We start from the raw sequence: 16,455 nt of genomic DNA, 5'->3' as shown, positions 1-16,455 counted from the left end.
ACAGATTGCCAATGAATGTTCAGTCATGGCTCTTCTGCTTGTGCCTTGGCTCTCCCACCTTCAGTGCTCTGGTAGGTCCCAACCTTAACCCTCACCGGTGTGTCACCTACACCCAGAGTCTCCAGCTTTCCGGTAGCTTCCGTAGCTGAGTGGGCAGCTGGCAAGTTGAGCTGCCATGGGTGAGTGGCATGACCAGGCATGTGGTGCCCTCTCCCCTCCCCTACACACTTGATAAAGCCGAAAGGGAGGGCCTGAGTTCTGAGCAAGGGCCAGGTGTTCTAAACCAGTTCTAAACCAGTGACTTTCCAACTTGGCTGCATAGTAGAATCTCTGAGGGAGCTTTAGAATGTAATAATGCCTGGCTCCCACCCCCAAAGATTCTGATTTAATTGGCATGGGGTGTGGCCTGGACATGGGGATTTTTAAAAAAATCCCCAAGTGATTCCAGTGTGCAGCAAAGGCTGAGAACCCGTGCTGTAAACTCAGATTCTTTTTTTCCTCCTTTTTGATTTTTTATTTAAATTCTAGATAGTTAACATATAGTGTAATATTGGTTTCAGGAGTAGAATTCAGTGATTCGCCACTTACATACAACACCCAGTGCTCATCATAACAAGTGCCCTCCTTAGTGCCCATCACCCATCTAGCCCACCCCCCTGCCCACCTCCCCTCCAGCAACTCTCAGTTTGTTCTCTATCCTTAAGAGTCTCTCATGGTTTTTCCCTCTCTTTCTCCCCTCTTCCCATATGTTCATCTGTTTTATTTCTTAAATTCCACATATGAGTGAGAGCATATGGTAATTGTCTTTTTCTGACTTATTTCACTTAACATAATACAGTTTAGCTCCATCCACATCATTGCAATGGCACGATTTCATTCTTTTTGATGGCTGTGTAATATTCCATTATATATAGATCTATCTATCTATACCACATCTTCTTTATTCATTCATCAGTCAGTGGGCATTTGGGCTCTCTCCATAGTTTGGCTATTGTTGATAATGGGGCTGTAAACATTGGGGTACATGTATCCCTTCGAATCTGTATTTTTGTATCCTTTGGGTAAATACCTAGTAGTACAGTTGCTGGGTTGTAGGGTAGCTCTATTTTTAACTTCTTGAGGACCCTCCATGCTGTTCTCCAGTAGCTGTACCAGTTTGCATTCCCACCACCAGTGTAAGAGTGTTCCCATTTCTCCTCATCCTCACCAACATCTGTTGTTTCCTGTATTGTTGATTTTAGCCATTTTGACTGGTCTTGAGGTGGTATCTCATCATGGTTTTGATTTGTATTTCCCTGATGATAAATGATGTTGAGCGTCTTTTCATGTGCCGGTTGGCCATATCTATGCCTTCTTTGGAGAAATGTCTATTGATGTCTTCCCTCCATTTCTTAACTGCATTATTTATTTTGGGGGTGTTGAGTTTGATAAGTTCTTTATATATTTTGGGTACTTACCCTTTATCAGATACGCCATTTGCAGATGTTTTCTCCCATTCCGTAGGCTGCCTTTTAGCTGTGCTGATGGTTTCCTTTGCTGTGCAGAAGGTTTTTTCTCTTGATGAAGTCCCGATAGTGCATCTTTGCTTTTGTTTCCCTTGCCTCCAGACATGTGTCTAGGAAGAAATTGCTATGGCCAAGGTCAAAGAAGTTGCTGCCTGTGCTCTCCTCTAGGATTTTGATGGTTTCCTATCTCACAGTGAGGTCTTTCATCCATTTTGAATTTATTTTTGTGTGTGGTGTAAGAAAGTAGTCCAGGTTCATTCTTTGCATGGCTGTCCAATTTTCCCAACACCATTTGTTAGGAGACTGTCTTTTCTTCATTGGATATCCTTTCCTGCTTTGTCGAAGATTAGTTGACCATGTTAAACTCAGATTCTTTCTGGCTTTTGTCAGTGTGCTGCTCAGTGTTACCATTAGCTGAGGATTAAGCACCATGTCTCACTGACGCTGTAGTATTTTTGAAATTCACATTAGCTTTTTTCCGCCTTTCCTTAGAGGGTTTGTGCAACACTATTTTGACAACATGCCACTCTCTCTCTCTGTAGATTCAACTGACAATCTCTCAGATGGTTGTGGATATACTGGTCATTTAGCCTGAATAGGAATTAAGATGTCTTAAAACAATAATGAGATACAGAAGTCACCCCTTAAGCATATTTGATGTGCTTTCTTATGTCTCCTGCACGTGATGTGCCTTGGTAAAATAGCGTGCTTACTGGGAGAAGTGTCGGTTTCGGACGTGTCCGTCACATAGGGGACATTTGCAAAGCCATGACGCCTGACCCGTCTGACTTGTTCCCTGGCTGTTTCCCACACAGGACACAAGCCTCCGTCAGGAAGGACTTCCCCACACAGGCGCCTGGGCAGCCTATTTGAAAGATGATTAAAGAAGGCTTCTTGATAAGTTACCTTTAAGAGGGAAAAGGAAATACCTGGTTTATGTAGCATGACCAATAGGGCAAGTAGAAATCAGACACTTAATGTAGAAAAGGAAGAGAAAGGAGCTCGAGCAAGAGGAGAGATGGGTCTGGAGTGAGTTGGCACTTCCAGGGGGTGAAAGGTGTATGGCTGACCCCCAACAGAGGGAGTGACCAGCTGTCTCACTGTGGGACTCGAGTAGGACATTGGCTAGTAGAAGCAGAGCCTCCCAGGTACTAACTTGTGGAGTTGTGAGCAGGTGTCTTCAGTGTTAGACAGGGTAATACACAGTAAAAGCAAAAACAGATACAGAAATACCTTCTTCATATATATATATATATATATATGTATATATTTTTTAAAGATTTTATTTATTTATTTGACAGAGAGAGATCACAAGTAGGCAGAGGCAGGCAGAGAGAGAGGGAGAAGCAGGCTCCCTGTTGAGCAGAGAGTCTGATGCGGGGCTCGATCCCAGGACCCTGAGATCATGACCTGAGCTGAAGGCAGAAGCTTTACCCACTGAGTCACCCAGGTGCCCCCAGAAACACCTTCTGATTCCAGGGGAAATGTCAAGCTCTCCCCACTTTCACTCTTAAATGTCGGCATGAGAATGCCGTTCCCAGGCTTGGGTTCCCAGGAGCCCCGTCCTTTGCTGAGGAGTGCTCAGTGGATCCTGGCCAGAGCTCCAAACCGCTGTGGGTTGTGGGTTCTGTCTTGTATTTATACAACAGACAGAAAGAATCTCTTTTAGAGAAAGCCGGCAAAGAAGAGAGCTGAGGGTAGCAATTTCACGGCCTGCTCTGTAATTTAGTATGGTGTTCTGTGCTGAAGGGAAAACAATCCCTGTGTTAACAGACAATGGAGGACAAGAGAAGGAAGGATCGAGCAATTGGGCCCCCCGGTCCTGTGCGTTTTCCATGTGTTGGGAAGGGAGGAAAAACTTTTGAGTTTTTCTTGTTCCATTTTAACATCCTAAAGGGACATGGTTATTTGGGGAATCAGATGCACAGACTAAGATATATATGGGTAGATAGATGAACAGTGGGGTGGGGTGGGCAGTGTAATAATAGATAGGATAAGGGGAGCTGAGAGTACTGACGAAGGATGTGGGCTCTGAAGTCAGACGGCTGCTTGGGATTGAGTCAAAGCCACCATGAATATGTCACCTCAGGCAGGTTATGTAACTTCTCTATGCCCCCAGTGTCCTCATCTGTAAATGGGGTAATAAGAGTACATATCTCATGGAGCCTGGCGCAAAGTAAGCCAATAAAAGTTTGCTTTTATTTTATTATCACTAGTATAACTCACCAGGATATTAAGGGAGAACAGATGAGAATCATTTACTCTAGCCTGAGGAGGTCAGAGAGAATCAGCTGCCAGGCAGTGGAGGTGGTGGGCTGGGCTGAGTCTCTGACGATCAGTAGGCAAGAGAGCAGGGAGATCATAGCCCCATTCCAGGCAGAGTGGGGTCTGTGGCTGAGAAATAGTGCATCTGTAAGGAAGGTTTTTATGCGATTTATATTTTTTGAATCACTTTTGCTGCTATATTTCACAAATAGTTGGACACATGTATGGAAGTCACAGTGGTTTTCTCTAGTCCAGTGAAAATGACTGGAGAGCACAGGGGTCCAGGAAGCTCTTGTGATGTCTCCACGCCCCCCAGGGTCTGTAGTCTACAGTTTGGAAATCATTGCTGGAGTCTATTGTATCCTGGACCCAGGCCCTGCTTTCCTTCAACAGAGCTGTCCAGATGGAGAGCCACTGAGTTTTCAAACAGGGGAACCATGATGGAAATGGTTATTCCACGTCTATTTCAGCGAGCCTCCTTTCACTGTGCCTTTATGTGTAGCTGACTCTAAGAAACCAAAAAACTACATTTCCCAGAGTTGCTAGAAGCTAGGCAGTTTCAGTTCCACCAATCAGGTGTGGTCATGTGAGAGAAATCCAGACCACCTTTACGTAGGGAAAGAGGCATGGTGAGAAGCTTCAGTGTTGCAGGTGTATCTTTCAAGAGGTCTGGTGTGCCCCTGAAGCTGATGGTTCCAATAGTGGCTTCTTGAATCCCCAGATTACATCTGAGTTTGGCAACCCTGGGGGCAGCTGTTGAAAGGGGCAGCTTGCCGATTTCCTCATACAGCTCTCTTCCTGCGGGTGCTGGTTTGACATCAGGAGAACCGAGTCAGCACATGCCTGGTGCTGGCTGTATCCCAGACCCAGATCCTGCTTTCTTTCTACCTTTAGCCAGTCCAGGGTCAGCCCCATCTCTGTGTCTCCTTTCCCCTGCTTGTAGCGCTTCATTCAAGTAGTAAAGTCATGGTCTCTACCACAGGTTTGGGAAAGGAATCTCTGCCCTGGGTCTAGGTTACTTTCTACCAGAAAGTACCTGGGCTCCTTAGGCAAATTTCCCCCACACCCCCTTTACCCAAATCTGACCATTTCCTTCCCTCACCTCCCCAGATACCTTGCTGCAAAGTAATGCCACTGTGTGGGGGAAGAGTGATATCGCCTTGGGGGGTCGTGCTGATACAGCAGGCTCAATGATCTAGGTAAACTAACTGAAATGGACAGGCAGGAGCTTCCAGGTAATTTATAAAGGAAGCAAGTTGAGACAGAAGTAAGGAGCTGTCCTCTGAAGTGCAAAGAATGACCTTTCAGCACCTTGAAGAAAGAAGAGAAGTGTAGTGAGTAAACTGTAGGAGTGACCTGGAGCGGGTGACCTGTTTCCACCAGTCCTAGAGACAGTCCCCAGGTACACAGTGTGCGGTGTGCTCTGCACTCAGACCCCTGGCCAAGGGCACCGAGCAGGAACTGAAATCCGGCCCATGCCTCGCTTGCCCAGGGAGGGCCCCAGCGTGGGGCTGTGCACAGCACAAGGAAGGGGGAGGTGCCTTTTAAAATCCACACTGAAGTGTTGTGGGGGCAGCCGTAGTTCCAGGTGGTGGGATAGGGAGAGGCCCCCACACTGTCCATGTCAAAGGCTTCCGACACCGGGACGTGTGTCCTCTCCCTGCCCTGAGGCACGGACACCCGTGTGCAGAGCTCTCTTCCCGGCCCTCCTCCAGCTCTGAGCCAGCGGTTTGCCCTTCTATTATGTAAGCACATGTAATGGGCAAGGTGGCATTGGCTGTCATTGTTTCCTCTGCCAAGTGTTTTCGTGCTACAAAACTGCAGAGTACGAACTCCACAATCATTCTTTGGACTTCAAAAATTGCTTAGGAAAGAAGAGGGTGTCGGGAGGAAGACGAGGAGAGACAAAGTCCTTTTGGATCGCAAACTGCCAGTTTCCCTTCTAGAGTGACTAACTGCATTTGTTGCTTTTGTTCCTTGCCTGGGGAACATGTTCAACAAGTATAAAACTCAGTCAGGTTGTTTATAGCAAGGCTTTGAAGATGCTGGGCTTTCTGCTGTAATAGCAGTGCAGGCTGGGTCTTCGGCTGCCTGGCACCACATCTGCCCAAGACACACAACAGGTCTGACCAGAATGAGCTGCTTGGGCACCAGGGCCCTCAGCCAGCTGTTAACTGGGCAGAACCTCTGTAGGGAGTGGGGCAGAGCAGACGGAGAAGAAGGATGTGTCAGCAATAGCATGATCGCAGCAGCCTCTGTGTGCCGTGGGCCAGAAAAAGGAAAGGGCAGAGAGTATGGTAGGGAGCAAGTCCGCTTTAAGGGGTTCCAACCAGAAATGTCAACCACTAAAACCACTTTTTCAAAAGCACCAAAGCAAAGGAAAATGCGGTGTGGAAGTCTGTTCACTCCATCCGCAGCAGGTGCTCTGCTCTCCAACGCGCAGTCCCCGGCGTTTATAATTTTTGTGGGCACTTGACCAGCAGGGTGACTCAGATGTGTGCCTCTGGTCACCGAGGGTTTTCCCCAGCAGGATTATGCTCCCACGGCCCACTGTGGCGAATTGTTTGCCAGCACACCCTTAAGTGGCTCCCATTCCTTCCCTTCCCTGCCTAACTTCCCCACTGCCCTACTGATGTTTCCTGAACTCCCCCAGATCACCTGCTTGCACTGGAATCCTTCTATCAGTGCCCCGTTCTGGAGAACCCAAGCTAAAACATCCTCCTGCTTTTATCCATTTTGTTCAAATCGGCTCCCTTCCCTTGTTAAGTAGGTTTAGCTATGCTCGAAGCTTCTCATCCTCGAACTCACCACCAGGTTGGAGTGGCTCCTTTGCCCATACAACTTGTTTGATACAAGGGGTAGCCAAGTTTTAAAAGCCCTTTTGTGATTTTTAAAAAAGATTTTATTTATTTATTGAAGAGAACAGAGTGACAGAGGACGAACAGGAGCAGGGGTGGACAGAGGGACAAACGGACTCCCCACTGGGCAGGAAGCCCGATGCGGAGCTCGATCCCAGGACCCTGAGATCATGACCCGACCTGAAGGCAGACACTTAACAACTGAGCCACCCAGGCCCCCCCACCAACCAGTCTTTAAAATTTTTAAGTAATCTCTACGCCCAACATGGGGCTGGAACTTAAAACCCTGAGATCACGAGTCACATGCTCTACAACTGAGCCAGCCAGGTGCCTCTGGTCTCGCTTATTTTAACGCGGCTTCTCCCCGTGTTATTAGCCTGTTTCTAAGGATCTAATACAGAACTATCCGCAATACAGTATCGATGGCACAGAGCCTACAGGAAATTCGTTTTGTTCTCCAGCATCACTTTAGAACTACCATAGTATGTTTTCTTCTGTCACTAATTGGTGCAGGAGATGCTGAATAAGTCACTGACTCTGCATTCTTCCATTTCTCCAGCGTATTAAGCAATAAATAAATATTTGGAGGTATATGAACTAAAGAAAGAATGGGACTATAGCCCTTCCTTACACACAAAATATTAGGGCTCATTTCAGTATAAAAGTAGTACATATACAGAGAAAACTAGAATTCAGAAAAGGGGAGGGAAAGCATCTATATTTCTTATGCATAAAGAAACTCAGCATCACATTTTAGTTTATTTTCTTCCTACCTTTCTATGTACAGTTTTTTTGTGTTCTTATTATCGTCGTGGGATCAGACATCATCTTAATAGCAACATCGAATTCCAGGGAGTACATTCACCTCAGTCTACTTATGCAGTTCCCTATGTTCAGCTACTTTTTCCCTATTTTTACCATTAGAAATCATGCCCAGCATGATTAATTTACATGACAGTATGTTCCCCTGGATCTTCCCCCAGCACTTGTTAATCCTTGTTAGTGTTAATTCGCGATGCAGATAAGGAGATCATGAGTTTCTGTACCTCTCCTGAGTACCTGCTCCATGTGGGAGACCTTGAAGGACCCAAAGATGAGTAAAACACAGCATCCGTCTGCGGCCAGCTCAGTCTCTGGAAGAGGAGCACAGACCTGAAATCCCATAAATAATAGCAACCTGATAAGAAAGTTCTACACCGGCTATTAGGAGAGCACAGAAGAGCAAGTCTCTGTCCCTAGTGAAAGGTTTTAGAAGCATAGGATTTTACCAGACAGTGCAGATAAAAAAAATAAGAAAACAGATCAGGGGATTGTGATAGCAAGGGGAGGAGGGCAGGCCCAGGAGACAGAGCAGATGGGAGAGGCCGCTCTGAAGAGGTGACATTTAAACTAAGACCTAAATGACAAGAAGGTTTCAGCCACTCAAGGACCTGGAGGAAAAGTGTTTAAGGCAAAGGATCAGCAAGTACCAAGGAGGTGGGAGTGATCTTGGCTTGTTTAAGGAAGAGCGTGGTGGGAGTGACATGAGCGAAAGGGAGAGGAGTAGAGTGGGTCTCAGGGAATGGGAGAACGAAGTGGGGCGGGTCAAGTGAAAGGCTAGCAGGGAGAGCTGCTGTTGGAGAACCTGCGTCAGGAGTGGTCCCAACGCATAAGGTTGCTTGACTTTGTCAACATTTCTGAGTAGCACTGGAAGCAGGGAAGGCAGATGGCCTGGCTGATATATGGTTGGAGGTTGCAGAACACGTGGAGCAAAAATTTAAAAAATAAATAAATTTTTAAAAACGAAAAAAAAAAATAAAACAAGAACAAATGTAGCAAATTGATAGTGGAATAACAGAGTGGAAGGTACTGGGAATGGAGTTTGTGGTGTTGTGCTCTGAAGGCCAGGCTGGATAAGAAAAGAATGGAAAATAAGGTTGGAAGACACAGGTGTGACAAACAGGGAGAAAACAGAAGACTGGGGGATTGGAGGTCTCAGAGGGTTTACAGAACCTATGAGATGGAAACAAGGTAAAGAGAAAGCTGGAAGGACAAAGGACTTTACTCTGAGAATAGAACACTGGGGTTTAAGAAAGCAGGTAGATGGGCGCCTGGATGGCTCAGTCGTTAAGCGTCTGCCTTCGGCTCAGGTCATGATCCCAGGGTCCTGGGATCGAGCCCTGCATCGAGCTCCCCGCTCAGTGGGAGGCCTGCTTCTCCCTTTCCCACCCCCCCTGCTTGTATTCCCTCTCTCACTGTGTCTCTCTCTGTCAAGTAAATCTTAAAAAAAAAAGAAAGAAAGAAGGTGAGTTCAGACAGCTGTGGGTGATGTCAAGGTCCCTTGCTGAAGTAAAATGGAGGTGATGGTTGAACCCATGATCAGGAAGTATGTGCAAGCTAGGGTGTTACTTGATTTCATCAAATCAGAACATTTGTGCATCAAAGGACACCATCAAGAAAGTGAAAAGTCATGGGGCACCTGGCTGGCTCAGTCAGGGGAGCATGTGATTCTTGATCATGGGGTCATGAGTTCGAGGCCCATGTTGGGTGTAGAGATTACTTAAAGATAAAATCTTTAAAATAAGAGGAAGTGAAAAGACGACTGACCGAAAGGGAGAAAATATTTGCTAATGATTTATGTGATGAGGGTCTGGTACCGAAAGTGTGTATAAGTAAATCTTATTTAATGGTAAAAGGATAAGTAACCCATTTAAAAATAGGTAAAGAATCTGAATAGATATTTCTCCAAAGATAACATACAGTCAATAAGCACATGAAAAGACGCTCAACATCGTTAACCAAGGAAATGCAAACCACAACTGCAGTAAGAAATCGCTTCATACCTAGTACCAGAATGGTTATAATCAAGTAATCAGATAATAAACAAGTGTTGGCAAGGATATGGAGCAATGGGAACCCTCATATCCTGCTAGTGAGAATGTAAAATGATGCAGCTGCTTTAGAAAATACCTTGGCAGTTTCTTAAAATGTTAAAATTAGAGTTACCATATGACCCAACAATTTCACTCCTAGGTATATACCCAAGAGAAACAAAAGCATATGCCCATACAAAAACTCCTACCCAAAAATTCATAGCAGCATTTCTCAATAGCCAAAAAGGGCAACACCCAAATGTCCATCAATTGATAAATGAAAAGGCAAAATGTGGTATATCCAGATAATGCAGCAACTCAGGGGGCTCAGTCGGTAAAGCATCTGCCTTCTGCTCAGGTCATGATCCCAGCATCCTGGGATCGAGCCCCGTGTCGGGCTCTCTGCTCAGCGGGGAGTCTGTTCCTCCCTCCCACTTGTGCTCTCTCTCTCTCTCTCTTTCTCTCACTGTCTCTCTTCTTCAAATAAATAAATAAAATCTTAAAAAAAAACACAATGCAGCAACTCAGATGACCCTTGAAAATGTTATAAGTGAATGGAGACAGTTACTACTTTAAGTGAGTAGTCGCTCAAAGTGGATTAGGGGCTGGAGATAAGCATTTTCTTAATGAAATAGAATAGGCTTGATTAGATTAGACTAGATCAGATCTTTATATCCCAGCTCAAGTATCATTTCCTCAAGGAGTCTTCCCCAACTAGGTCAAATCCCCCCTCTCTTGGAACCTATCCTTGATAGCACTAATAGCACAGTTGGAAGTTTAGGTTTATTTGCATGATGATTGGATGGACATTACGGTCTCAGGGTAAGAGTATGAATGCACGGCATTTCCAGCACTTAGCGTGCTGTTGATGGCACACAACAGGTTATTTGTAAGTATCTGTTCAAGGAAGGAAGGAAAGACACTGGTAAGTGGGGGATCAAAGTTGTAGATGCAAAGAACAGAGTAGCCTAGAAGGAAATGAATAAAATGGGGGATGTGGATGACGTCTCTAAAATAGAGGTCACTAAGACACTGGTTTTCAAACTGAGGGTCGCAACATACAAGTGAATTGTGAAAATGGTATACTAAGTTGTGGCCAGAATTTTTTAATGAAATGGAATAAGGTAGGATAGAAAATATTGGAGGTGGGGCGCCTGGGTGGCTCAGTTGGTTAAGCGACTGCCTTCGGCTCAGGTCATGATCCTGGAGTCCCGGGATCGGGTCCCGTATCAGGGTCCCTGCTTGGCAAGGGAGTCTGCTTCTGCTGACCTCTCTCCTCTCATGCTCTCTCTTTCTCATTCTCTCTCTCTCAAGTAAATAAATAAAATCTTAAAAAAAAAATATTGGAGGGGTGCCTGAGTCACTCAGTCTGACTCTTGATTTCCGCTCCTGTCATGATCTCAGGGTCATGAGACAGAGCCCCGCCTCGTGCCAAGCATGGAGCCTGCTTAAGATTCTCTCTCTCCCTCTCCTGCTGCCCCTTCGCCCACTCCCCACCCCGACCCCCTCTCTCTCTAAAAGAAGATGAAGAAAAAAGAAACTATCAGAGAATATAGCACATACCAAAATTTTCATGAAACTTTTGCTTCAATAACATATAGTAGTACATATATATATCATATATACATATATTTCAACAATATATGTGTGTACGTATATATATACACACAGGCATACATGCATGTACACATGTGTGTTTTATGTCATGATTCTACTGTGTTTCAGTTTTTAAAAATTGAGACACTCCTATACCATACCCTGTGGTTCAAACATGCATGACTGTAATTATTTTCTGAAGCATTCATTGTTCTAGTAGATTGAGAATCACAGACTGTGAATGTAAGACCTTTGGTGGTTTGTACTAGTAATAGCATAGCATTTTTAAAAAGTCGTTTGTGAAGTACAAATTAAACATTAATTTCTCAAGTATAAATTGAACATTAATGGAATTTCTTAAGTATAAACATTAATTTGAGTTTTTAAGAGCAAGTTAAACAATGGTTGCAATCTCTATTAAGATGTTTTTCAGTCTCTAAAATGTATCAACAGTTATGATTATTTCTAATCATTTATGATTAAGAAACCCAGGAAGCCAGTGTTTAGTTATGTGGCAAAATGCATGTCCTTAATTTAATTTCTTTTACCCCAAGTTATTTCAAAATGGTTTAATTGTAAGATTTCTTTGAATGTGTATAACACATCAAATGTGCCTAACAATTCTTCCATTTGGGAACTGTGTGTGGCAGGAAGCCCGGGGCCTTTGGAGCCATTCTGGTCTGCAAGGAATCCTGGCTTTGTCACTTACTGGCTGTTTGACATTTGACAAGTTGGTATATTGGGATCTCGGCTTCCTTGTCAGTAAGACAAAGAAAATAATTTAGGTGGAAATTGCCTTTTGTGGAGGTCAGAATTGGTCAACTGTCAGCAATTTCATGTGGCTCAACCTAATGATTATCTTACAGGGTGGTTGTGAGGATCCAACAAGACAATATTTGTTTAATGCCTGGCACAATGCCTATTAAATGTTAGTATTCCCCTTGATAAAGGTGAAAAATACTAGTGTCATTGTTTAATGATCTCTTTTAAATTGGCAGCATACACATCGGTCCATTGAACATTACATACTTATTGAATTTGTGTCTTGTTGCAGAAAGAATTTAAGTAGATTCTTTGGTACATAGTTGGTATGAGATAAATATTTGGATACTAGGGAATAATGTTTCTGTTTAGTTTTGTTTCCTTGATCATTTGTGAGCCATCATTTGGTACTTAACTAGGATTTGATGAAACATTAAAGAGCCCAGTTGGGACTGTTCTTTTCCAAGAATTTGTAACAAAGTCTTGTTTTGTACTTCTCTGACAGGTTGTCCTTTCCTGGGAGCCAGCCCCACGCCGTCGTGTCTGGTGAATGTTTAACAACAGACTTTCTGGAAACAAGTCTGTGTGGGTGATGGTGGCCAATTTCCATGCAAATATTTCCGTCACCCATCACTGCTGATTTCAGACTAGCAACTTATCATCACTGACTGCACAGTTGGGAAGAGGTGAGTGCAGGGTGCTCTTCTGAGCTCAAACCAAGATGCTGTGGGCCCACTGCTGACCCCAGGACACACGAAACCCACCCCGAGGGCAGTGCTCTGTAGACTGGAACTGAGTGTACACGTGGGATTTTTCATTTATATTTATGTAGCTAATAAAGACTTTCCACAATTACTGAGTATTTTTGAAAAACACAACTAAACAGAAAAACTGCAGGAGTGGAACAAAATAATAATTACAGTATCTATCATTATCCTACATCCGTATGCACCTTCTCATTAAATTACTTTCCTTGATGAGACAACCTGCAGGGTTTTGCTCTTCTCTTGTCCTTTGGTCAACCTGTTATTTTAATGACTAAAATACTAAGTAAGTATTCCTCCCCAAAAGTGCCGTGTAATTTTATGTATTGTCTCTCTTGATGATCTACCTGGCTCAGATATTGGGAAACTCCTTTTTGGTGGAATTGTAAAATTCAACATCATTTTTTTTTAAATGTGAGGGAATGGGAGTCACAGTTGGGGAATTGCTGAGGCTATGGGTCATTTTATGAGTGATGTATTTTAAGATTTAAAAAATGCTTCTGCAGATAAAAGGTTTTACTCTAAATCAGAGATACTAAATGGGGGGGGTGGTGTCCTGGGGTAGGGGTGGATTTAAGAAATCGATGGTGGTGGGGCGCCTGGGTGGCTCAGTGGGTTAAAGCCGCTGCCTTCGGCTCAGGTCATGATCCCAGGGTCCTGGGATCGAGCCCTGCATCGGGCTCTCTGCTTAGCAGGGAGCCTGCTTCCTCCTCTCGCTCTCTCTGCCTGTCTCTCTGCCTACTTGTGATCTCTGTCTGTCAAATAAATAAATAAAATCATTAAAAAAAAAAGAAATCGATGGTGGCTTTTTTGTTGTTGTCGTCACAATGATTGGGGAGCACAGTTGACATTTAAAGGGCGGGGCCAGAGAAGCTAGAACCGGAAATCGTCCCACGTTCTAAATGACCTTTAGCTCTGCTGTGGACCTGTCATGTAGGTGAAAATAAAGACCTAATTTTCCAAGACAGCAATCACAGTATAAAGTGAAGGTTGCTTGCCTTTAGTTTTCCTTAGAATTTTCCCAAAGTTGTTCACCATGTTGGGGAGTCATAGCACCGTGGGCGGTACTGATGTCGTCATTTGAGTTGCTGCTAAGGCCCACCCGTGTCAGTCTTGGCCTTGAGCCGTCACTCACAGTGATATTATGATAGTGTAAGCATTTGGCTACTTTATTTTGTCTTCTAGGATTGCCATGCCTGTGAGTTTCTCTTTTGAGGTGCATGTTATTTTATTATACATAACTTTCTTTCTACTTGTCCTTTCTGCCAGGGTATTATTATTATTATTATTATTATTTAAAGATTTTATTTACTTATTTGACACAGAGAGAGATCACAAGTAGGCGGCGGGGGCGGGGGGGAAGCAGGCTCCCTGCTGAGCAGAGAGCCCGATGTGGGGCTTGATCCCAGGACCCTGAGGTCATGACCTGAGCTGAAGGCAGAGGCTTAACCCACTGAGCCACCCAGGCGCCCATTGTTAATACTTTTTACAATTATGCATAGCGGTATGTAGTGTCCCCTCTGGGTTTCATTTCGGGTTAGTACAGGAGGGTTACTAAAGGAATCACTGGGTCTGAGACCCAATAATAATCTAAATAACTAATCCTTAGGATAATAGGACAATACCATTTGTTTCCGAGGTCCCCAGCATACCTGCCCACAGACTGTTGAACTCTCCCCCAGTCACTGCCATCTGTGGCCAAAAGAACAGTTTTATCCTCCTTTTTTCCTTCCTGGCATCAGCTGAGCCGTTGGTGTTACCACCGCTGCGCACAGTGGTGTCTTCAGCCCATCATGAGAAAAAGTCATCATTTGCTGGATTGTATCCATTTTCTTAGTCAGTGTTTACAGTATTGTCATTCCACTGCCCTCTTGGAAAAGGATGTTCTCGGAAAGTCAGTGGATCAAATATTACGGCAGTTGTCAAATGAGGTGAACCTCCGTTTCCTTGAGTTTCGAAGTCGCCCCTGAGAATTGTGGAGGCAGGCCTCAGCAAGCACATCCGTTTGTCTCTTGCCCTACACAGTGGCACTAAACACCCCGGTAAGAAAATAAACACTTAGTGCTGTGCACACAGTAATAAAAAATAAATATATACTTTGAGCTGGATTCAAATATGAACCTACGGGTCATGTTGTCAACACAGTGAAGAGGGGAAAAAAAAAGGCACCATCAGTGAAACAAACCTGTAATGAGTACGCGGGGCTCAACTTTGGCAAGATTGCGGAGCAGCCGTCTTTTGTTTCCAGCACTTGTATCTCCTTTCTCAGATGCTCTTGCCTTTCCCTCGCACCTCTGGCGCTGTCAAGCCTGAGGCTCTCAGTCCACGTGGGATCAACAAGTGTTTTTGAGGTAATTTTTTTTAGAGATTTTATTTATTTGTGTGTGTGTGTGCGCACGCGCGTGCGCATAAGCGGGGAGCAGCAAGCAGAAGCAGAGGGAGAAGCAGTTTTCCTGCTGAGCCTGATGTGGGGCTCAATCCCAACGCGGGGCTCGATCCCAAGACCCTGAGATCATGACCTGAGCCTGAAGCAGACGCTTAACCCACTGAGCCACCCAGGCACCCCTTGAGCTACTTCTGCTGTATGCCAGGCAGTGTGGTAGGCACGATCAAATCCTTGTCTGATTTGAAGGATTCTCCCTGTCAGAAGGAAAGGGGGAAGATAAACTTTTTTCCTACTAACTCTAGGATTTTTTTTAAGAGAAGACCGGCTCTTTCTGGCGATCAGAATAGTGGTTATCCTGGACAGGCAGAATTGACTGGGAAGGGGCATGAGGGTTTCTGGGGAGCTGGTAATATTATGTGTTTCTTTTTTTAAATTGTGGTAAGGAATACATATCATAAAATCTACCACTTTAACGATTTCTAAGTGTCCAGTTCAGTAGTGTTAAGTGTATGTATTCCCATTGTTGCGAAGTAGGTCTCCAGAACTTTTTCATCTTGTAAAACTGAAACTCTGTACCTATTAAACCATAACTCACTTTTCCTTATTTTCCTACCTCCAGCCCCTGGTAACCACCTTTCTACTTTCTATTTCTATAAATTTGACTTTTCTAGATACCTTATACAGGTGGAATCGTACAGCATTTACCCTTTGGTGACTGGTTTATTTCACACAGTTATGATGTTCATCCATATTGTGGCGTGTGACAGGATTTCCCTCCTAATTTTCTATTTCTTAATCTGGGTTCTGGTTCCCTGAGGACGTTCAATTTGGGGAAATTCATCCAGCTGCGCATTTATTAACTGGACATACTTGTGTATGCATGTTCTACTTCCAAAAAGGACTTGACTTTAAAAATCAGGTGGAGATAAAATTTAAAAATCATTACTACCGTTTCTACTAAGCTCTTAGTGACTTGTGTTAATGTTTCCCAGAGGTGTTTTAGAAGTACCAGTTAGAGAAGGCAGTGCTCAACTCAAGGGGTACTTGCTGAGGGCTTGATGGCTTGGGGTGCACACAGAAGAGATGGCTTGGGGTGCCTGGGTGGCTCAGTCTGTGAAGTGGCAGCCTTCTGCTCAGGTCATGATCCCAGGGTCCTGGGGTCAAGTCCCCACATCAGGCTCCCCACTCAGTGGGAAGTCTGCTTCTCCCTCTGCCCCTGCCGCCTTCCCCCCACCCCTGCTCATGCTCCTTCTCTCTCTTTCTCTCAAATAAATAAATAAAATCTTTAAAAAAAAGAACAGATGACTTCACTCAGGCCCTATTCAAGTTTACCTGATGTATGGCTCTGAGCCCTTTTATACAGAAGCCTGATACTGCCCATCACAATCCAAAATCACTAAAAATTAATACCCTGACAAATTAATACCCTGACCAAACAAGAACAGAAGGTAAAAGGGAGAAAAACTG

General features: G+C 44.4%; 1 protein-coding gene and 1 non-coding gene across 2 annotated transcripts in view; one reads left to right on the top strand and one right to left on the bottom strand.

Moving 5' to 3' along the window:
• LOC125091538 (transcription factor SPT20 homolog) overlaps positions 1-16,455 on the top strand; it is a 96,652-nt gene that overhangs the window by 61,404 nt on the left and 18,793 nt on the right. The gene's annotated exons all lie outside the window — the stretch shown is intronic.
• Positions 14,332-14,418, bottom strand: LOC125092542 (small nucleolar RNA SNORD35). Its single transcript, XR_007124996.1, has one exon. It is a non-coding gene; the product is annotated as a small nucleolar RNA SNORD35 (small nucleolar RNA).

This window comes from Lutra lutra, chromosome X (assembly GCF_902655055.1).
Source record: "Lutra lutra chromosome X, mLutLut1.2, whole genome shotgun sequence".
Classification (NCBI taxonomy): Eukaryota; Metazoa; Chordata; class Mammalia; order Carnivora; family Mustelidae; genus Lutra; species Lutra lutra.
The sequence above is the reverse complement of the archived record's forward strand: the minus strand, read 5'-3'. Positions and strand labels throughout refer to the sequence as shown.